At 38.2% G+C, this 8,564-nt stretch overlaps 1 non-coding gene across 1 annotated transcript; it reads right to left on the reverse strand.

Moving 5' to 3' along the window:
- Positions 1-6,948: 6,948 nt before the first annotated feature.
- Positions 6,949-7,055, reverse strand: LOC143685311 (U6 spliceosomal RNA). Its single transcript, XR_013176558.1, has one exon. It is a non-coding gene; the product is annotated as a U6 spliceosomal RNA (small nuclear RNA).
- Between the last annotated feature and the right edge of the window lie 1,509 nt (positions 7,056-8,564).

The raw sequence follows: 8,564 nt of genomic DNA on the forward strand, positions 1-8,564 counted from the left end.
GGGCAGATTTGAAATGTAGAAAGAAGAGGGAAGGCTGCTGTGTGGACCTGGACGGTATGAGAACGAGCGCGAAGGGAGCGGGGCCAGTCGGTGGGCCAGCGCCCTTAGGCAGGTGATTGAGAACAGAGGCTCGAGCTCAGGCAGTGGTAGTGGGGGACTGAGAAGAGGGCAAACTCAAGAGCTGTGAAGGCAAGAGCTATAGAACTGGCAAGAGAGTTGCCAAGGTTGACTACCAAATTTCTTGTTGGAAAATGGTTCTTTTCCATCAGGGTACACAGCCCGGGGACAAAGAGTTGGATTGAACCAGGATTAAGGTCCTGCAGGTGGGTGGGGCAACGGGAACAGTGGGTGGAGGTTGATGGCAAGAGAATAATTAAAGGGGATGGAGTACCAATCTAAGTTATTAGGGAAGGGAGTGGAGAGACGTTAGAAGGTAGGGAAGTCAAAGAAGTGGAGATTATTTTCCAAAATAATCTCACTTTCTCCAAAAGTAAGAAAAGTAAAAGCTATGGATTGTGCTCAGCAAATGGGATGTTGAAAAATTGGAGCTGGAGCAGTGCCAAGGGATGACAAGACCTAAATAAAGTGAAAGGAATGACAAGGCTTACCACAACATCAGAGGAGTATATGGCTAAAGCATAATGAAGGAAAAGATCAAAGAGACAGGTGTTAAAGCCGGTGGGATGTTCAATGAGGAAGAGGAAGCACAAAGCTGAAAGGGGAAGACAGTACCAGGAACCAAAGGGACTAGAGATCGATGCATCCCTCCTCCCCTCCCCAACCCACCTTTCCCCTTCCTTCCCTTTCCCCCTCTCCCCTCCAATAGAAAGCATTCACCCTCCATGATGATAACAGGAATAGGAGGCTTGGTGAGTTTGATTGCTTCCAAAAATGGGACAAGGGTCTATAACAGCCTGGGCTCTAGGCAGTGAGAGCCAGGAAAGCAAAGGCCTCAACAGTACTAGTTGATTCACTAGGAACTTGAGTTATCCTTAACCAAGTCACCATACAAGGCCATAGATCTTCCAAATGCTGCGTATTCTGCATAGCACACACAAACTCAGAGAAGAGAAGGGGCATAATGTTTCCTTCCACACTTGCATAAACCACAAAGGTCTTTACCCAGTCATTCATCCAAAAACACATTGAGTGACAGCTATGTGCCAGGTATTCAGCACTGAGCAGGACAGATGCTGCCCTACCGTCAAAAGAGCTCAGGACTTGTCTCCTAGATTTTTATTAAAGCCACCCCTGCACAGCCTGAAGGGTGAAGAACCACACCCTTGCTAACTTGTGAAAAGACACACACTGCTAATGTAATGGGAAGGTAGGAAATGAAATAAATGTGGAGGGATTCTTAAAAAGAACCATATAAGCAAATCATCCTAGTTCTTACTATTCTTTTCTTGCACTAATACCTTGAAGGAAAAAATGTAAATTGGGCAGCGTAAATATGCAAAATAGCTAACATGTAGAGGAGAGTTTTTCTGCTTTTCTAAAGATTCAAGATTCATTTTAGAAGCTCGAAAAGCAAATATATTAAGCACATGATGGGAACCATAATGCTATATATGTAAACCAAATAAGTCACACTTTGAAGTAAATAAGTAATGATTTATATGGCATAAAAACTACAATAATTTAGATGCAAGATATTGTATATTTTAACTCCTTCCTCAAATAACAAATCAAAGATGCCACACTGCAATATTCACAAAAGAAGCATATTTACTCCTTTTTTTTTGCATTTCACCCCCCCTCCCAAAAAAAAAAACAGTCTGAAAAGTACTTACTGATGGAATGATTCTAATTCTTCTTCTCCATTTATGGTGGGTTTTATTTTAATAAATTTATAAATTGATTAAAATCTTCAGTCTCAGCAATCTACAGAACATCAAGATATTTTAATGCCAAATGGATAACAAAAGAAAATTAAAGGTTTTTTTTTAGTTATCCTGGCACAGTTACAGCAGCCAGCTCAAAACTAAAGAGAAAGATGTAATGTTTTCCTCTGCCTGCCTGCTTATCATCCTATTTATCAAAACCCAATTTTAACATATTATTTTAGATCAGGCTAGCATCAGTTTAGCAGGCTAAAACTTGGCCTACAAGTTAGTGAATAAGGTATATGGTATTTGTGTTCTCGGTGGAAATAATGATGGGAAAGGATCCTTTGAAATGGAGCAGATTTTTAAAAAATAGCTGCAACAATTCAATGACCTATCCTCTAGCATGGCTAAAATATGAGACCTCCAGGTAGTTTTATGTGAACTTGAGCTTGATTGCTCCTTGGTTCTGCTTCAGAACCCCATGTTCACGGTCATGCAATTTCCACAGAGGCGGAAATGTGGATGTTGTGGGTCAGCGAGCATTCCTTTCCAGGGTGCTTCTGAGATGAAGCCCCACGATTAACACAGTGCCCTTAACGATGGGGTGGGGGTGGGGGGTAAGCATTCCAAGATTGGCCTGGATTCTTGCCAGATGGGAGAGAAAGGGGTCTTTGTACATGGACATCTGAAGGGCGGGCATAAACATGTTAGCTGATACTTAACACCCAAAACCAGTGCCAAAACCGTTAGCTCCCCTCAATAGCCTACTCTGGTTTCAACTGTCCACGACAATGGAGCAGCCACCTCAAATTACAAAACTTGCTCTTTAAACATCCTCAGGAGAATTCCAAAAATAGCAGCTGTTAGAAGCAAACAAACTCTAATTCATTGACATATGCAGATCTTTCAATGTCTTTCTGGAGACAAGTTTCCATTGTTTTGTATGATTTTTGTGTGTTGTTTTTTTTTTTTTTTCCCTTTGGTACCTACGAGACCATGATGCATTTTTAATAATTACCTTGAGATTGCACGATGCAATCCCTTCAGGCACTTGAAGAAGGAGCCCCGGGATTAATGCTCAGATGAGATTGTTAATTTTTGCTGCAAGAGGCTGAGCTAATTTATGTGGTGAATTTTTTATACGTTTTTTCTCCCCCTGGTTCTCCTTCTCTGCTGTCCTCACCCCCTTTCTTCTTCAGTACATTAAGACATTCTTATGTGCCTGCAGCAACGTCCGCTGGTGGTGGCTGACTATAGCCATGCCAGCCCGGACCTACCCGCGGAGGAACACAGCCGCGTGAGCCGCTGCCGCAGAGCTGCCTTCCTCGGTATCCCTTCCGGGATGCCCCTTCCACCAGGGCTGGATCTAATCTCACGCCTTCAATGACTTTTGTGGGCTCAGTTTAGTTCTTGGCAGACAGTTATCTGTGTTACATAAATTCCACAAGCTACCTTCTATCTCTAGAGAACTATTGGCCAGGTAGGTTGCTGCAGAGGCAGCTCCAGAAACTTCAGCTTATAAGTGGCCATGTGTAACCAGATAAGAAAATAAAGTGGTATGCTTGCAGTTCAAAGTACTTTGATTCCCTTCTCCCTCTATGTATTCATGCAAAATAGTTAACTCTATATTAATAGGTCGTTGGCTGATTTTATATATATACATGACAGTCTTATGAATGGCAGATAGTTAATGCATTTTCAAATGAACCAGGTTGTGACTCTGAAATAGCAGTTTGCAACCAGCATTTTGAACTTGGCTATTACAAGACTTTGGCATAAAGGTAGGCGTTTATTTAGGAAACCAACATCCAAACAAGCATCTGCAGCTCTAAATAGATAGTTACTCTCAATAAAAGAACTACTTAATGGGGATAGCTACAAAACACTACCATTGTGAAGTTATTTAATTCATTTATTAAATTGTCATTCTAAGAATAAATATAATAGTTTTAAATATAAAAATGACAAAAATATAGCATGGCTATCATTACAATATCAAACTTAATTTATTACTTTTACTATATTCGTAATTTTTTAATCATCAAGTATTCTAATCTGTTTTACAGAGTGATGATGTTTAGGAGGATTTGTATCCAATAAACTTGCTCTATTTAGAGTAGAATTATGTGGATACAGTGAGGAATGACAGACGTTGGTATAACTAGAAATTCTGGTAAAGGTGAAAACAGACATTACTAAACTTAGCAAGCCTTTTATGTGGTCTAATTGCATTAGAATATATCAGTGAGGTTGCATATTGTAGGTTTTATGTTTCATTATAAAGATCATCACCGATTTGGGTGGAATCTTAAAGAAAGGAGACCACATTAGCGGAGTGCTCTTCAAGGGACCGCAGGTGGAATACACTGCACTTAAATAGAATTGGCTCACTGTAACTCAGTATGCTAATTTTACAGTAGGAAGAGACAATAAGAAGACTTTGAAGCCCCAGATTCTGTATTCTTCTAGTAAATAAATGAATAATTGCACCATGACTTTCTTTCTCTTAAACACAAACATAGCACAGTAAAAGCACGAACTTATTGGTTCTTCTGATTATAACCAAAGGTATCAGCCCCATGACGTGCTAAATCATGGAAGGCCTTTGAAATGTACTGTTCCCTGTTTTGAGCTGCTGTTTTAAGAAGTCTTGCCTGTTTTAAAACACTAAAATTCTTTTCAATCCAGTGTTGCTATTGAAACAAATGCATTACAAGTTCTGTATGTATAATTCTTAGGTATTTCTATGGATTTAGCAAAAAAGTAAGCCACAATAATCCTCAAGAGGTGTTGCTTATAATTACCCCTGGAGGAAATTTTAGTTGTCGTGTTTCTATCTTTAATGGCAAACAGTCATAAATGTACCTGGTGATTCATCCTTGTAAGAATTTTGTTAGAACCTCAATTTCTATAAACGAACAGCAAACTATCTTATTGTTTTTAATCTCCAGATCACATTGGCCCACCCTCATATTTGACTCTTTCTGGATCCGAACAACAACAAAAATATGCTGAGATTACCTTGTACATTGGGGTATATTGTAAGTATGCCCACAGAGTAAGGAAACATAAAAAACGTTTCCCCGAGAAAGACTTGCAAAGAAGGGAAACAGTATTCATGGGACCATTGCCCTGTCAAAAGCCTGGGAGCAGCTCAACAGTCTGCCTCTTTGTTCCTCTCTCCCTCTTTCTCTCTCTACCTTGTGTCTTCTGCTTGTATTTTTACAGGACATCTCCTCACTTCTGGGCCTCTCTTTGTGTCTCCATCTTTTTCTGCATATTTTAAAGTCACGCTTACTAAGAGCAAAGATGCCATTTGAGTAGTCAATCTTTATCAAGGTTTGAGCAACCACAATAGGAGTTATCTTAACATGCCACCTCAAAAAGTCAGTGGTCTTTGACTCAGACACTGATATCAAGCCCAACTCTGGTTGTGGCTGGAGTTGTAAGTTAACATGATGAAGCAAGAAATATATACTCAAGGAACCACTTGCTCATTTGAGGTGGCATGAGTTATCTTAACATGCCACCTCAAAAAGTCGGTGGTCTTTGACTCAGACACTGATATCAAGCCCAACTCTGGTTGTGGCTGGAGTTGTAAGTTAACATGATGAAGCAAGAAATATATACTCAAGGAACCACTTGCTCATAAAGGAACTGTGGGTATTGGTGAACACCCAAAGCAACTTGAGCACCCATCGCCGCAGCAGACGCACACAGCACCTCACTGGAGAATGCAGCCTCGTACTACCTACCATCCACTCTAGAGGAGTTTGAATGACTTGCTATCTATCCAATCCTTCAGAGGGGCCAAGGCGAGCATCAAAAACTCTCACTAATGCATATTGTCTGGCTCCCTAATGGAATTGCTTATACTGGACTGTTCTTTCCTACTCTGGCTTTCATTCAGATTAACAGGGTGAAAAAACCCTTGATTTTAGAAACTTCTATGGCATTTGTTTTGGGGACACTGTTGAGAGCACTATTCTACACTTTCTCAGTTGCAATCCTAGGAGAGACATTTCCTTGGATGCTCTGTGCTGGGAAAGTTGTTATGTCCCCAGAGAAAACAATTAAACAATTGTTTCTTCATCATCAACAACCATCTGATTTTCCCTTTTCACTTAGGCCATTAGAAAGCTTAAAGCTTACTTCAGAGTGCAGCTATTTCAACTGTGTTCTATTTTGCTTCTGATCTTGACACCTGCTCTAATTCCTATTCTCTTTAATCTTGTATTTTAATATTTTGTATTTTACCATTCTGTGGTTTTGTTTCCGGTAAATTAATTCAAATCCTTTGAGGGAAGAAACAGAGTACAAGAAAATAAATTTTTTTTCATTTTTATTGTACAATATAACATATATACAAAGCAAACAAAAAAAAAACAGGAGTAAGTTTCAAAACACTCTTCAAAAAGTAGTTAAACAGGACAGATCCCAGAGTTTGTCATGGACTACCATTCCATTATCTCAGATTTTTGCTTCTAGCTGCTCCAGAACATTGGAGGCTATAAGGAATAAATATTTTTCTTATGATCACAATCAGCTTGTTTTTTCTTTATTGTGAAAAATAACGTATATACAAAAAAGCAATAGATTTCAAAGTACATCGCCACATTAGTTGTAAAACAGATCTCAGAGCTTGGTATGGGTTACAATTCCACTTTTTTATGTTTTTACTTCTAGCTGCTCTAAGAAGCTGGAGACTAAAAGAAATATCAATATAATGATTCAGCAATCATACTCAATTGTTAAACCCTACCTTCTCTGTATAACTCCACCATCACCTTTGATCTTTCTCCCACTCTTCAGGGATATTTGGGCTATGCCCATTCTAGCTTTTCATGTGGGCAGGGGATATTGATAATATGGGATGGGGGGGTGGAACTAGTTGACAAATAATATTTTATGAATATATGTATGACATCTATAGTCTACAACGCCAGAAAATAACATGATATTCGATCATTTCATACTAAATTTCTGAGGCACTCACAGAAGTCCCTTGCTATGTTTCTTTTCCATTGAAGTAAGAATTCTGTTTAAAGCTACTGCAAAGGAAGATCACAACAAAAAAGGACTACCCTAAATTTAAGAAACTTAAAGAACCAATTTTTTTTTAAATGTGAAATGCTTCATGAATTTGTGTGACATCCTTATGCAGGAGCCATGCTAATGTTCTCTGTATCGTTTCAATTTTAGTATATGTGCTGCCGAAGCAAGCACCCAAACCAATTTTATATGTGAAAATATCACAGCTATTTGATCTCCACATACTTTCAGAGACAAATATAAATTTTCATAATTAGTACCTAATTCTTAGAAATTTATAGTCAATATGATTTCCAGTGACATTTTGCCAAGGAAAATATTATGTAGAAATAAGGAACTGAATTAAAACTGGCCATCAGTGTTGCTATAAATAGTAAGACATAAATTGCCCATATTTTGCCAAAAGAAAAGGAAAGTGGGAATAATCAGCATGCTTAAGTGATTCTCCTGTTTAAAAAAAATAAAAAATGCTTCAAAATCGTATTTCCAGTGTTGTTTCTATAACTCAGTAAGATAAGAGTGAATAAATAATTCCTACTTTTAGTAGAAAAAGGAGATGTATTTGGCTATTGCGGAATCTGCTTCTCCAGTGTTGTAGAAGAGTGGTTTATCCACTCACATGCAATGCTATGTTATTTAACCCTAAACCGCCATTGCTCAGGTAATCAGTGCCCCCAAAAAGGAGCTAGTCTCGAAAAAAGGTGACAGCTTCAGTCAGATGCACAGGTCTAAAGTTAGAAACTCTCTCATACTGAGCTAAGCAACTGTTTTTGTGTTATCTTTGAAAACATGGTCTCTTTATATCTAATACTCATACACACACATCTTTGTATTCTTCTACCAAGCAAACTAAGAAAATTTGCTGTCACTGTAGATTCCGATGACACGCTGCACACAAAATCAAACAAGAATAATAAAACCACACAGAGATTTTCATTCAAGAGGGAAGAATTTTCAAAGTGATGAAAGAGACTCATAAGTTTTCATATCTCTCTCTAATGAAGATGAAAATCATGTTAAACACCAAATACACTTGTCTAATTACATCAGGAAACTCTGTTCTGTATTCGCTAATGAAATGTGATGCTACTGTATTCACTGAAAGCCAAAACAAAGTGAAGATATAACATTCTAATTAGAAAAAGGCAATTGGTAAAATGGTTGTATGCTTTGAACGGTAATAAAAATTAATAAAATTATGTAAATACAAACAGTTACTGAAAACGTGGCACTCTAATTTTAGAAAAGCCACAGCACATAATGACTTAAGAAACTTCAAACCATTTTTAACCTCATTCTCTTCACAGAGAGAAAACTAATGAGAAAATGTTTGTCTAAAAGGCTAATATTTGTTTTAATATATTTACTTCATTGCTCTGAGTATGGAAGCTACCCCATATCATTTTGACAGTAAGGGTAAAATCCTAAATAAATGAATATGTAAGTATGAATCTTCCATCCACAAGCATCTTGCACTCTCCCAGCTAAGTCTCCATTGATGCAGTATTAATAAACATCTTAATGGCCTTACTACATAGAATCCTGCTATATGCTTTCCAAGTTATAAGAAATGCACCACACATCACTATGTACACAGGGAACACAATTTGACCTCCATGACCAAATCCATGATATAACCAGGTGCCTTGTAATAGGTTATTACCATAGCTGGTGCTTAATGAT

The sequence above is a fragment of the Tamandua tetradactyla genome, chromosome 5 (assembly GCF_023851605.1).
Source record: "Tamandua tetradactyla isolate mTamTet1 chromosome 5, mTamTet1.pri, whole genome shotgun sequence".
Taxonomy (NCBI): Eukaryota; Metazoa; Chordata; class Mammalia; order Pilosa; family Myrmecophagidae; genus Tamandua; species Tamandua tetradactyla.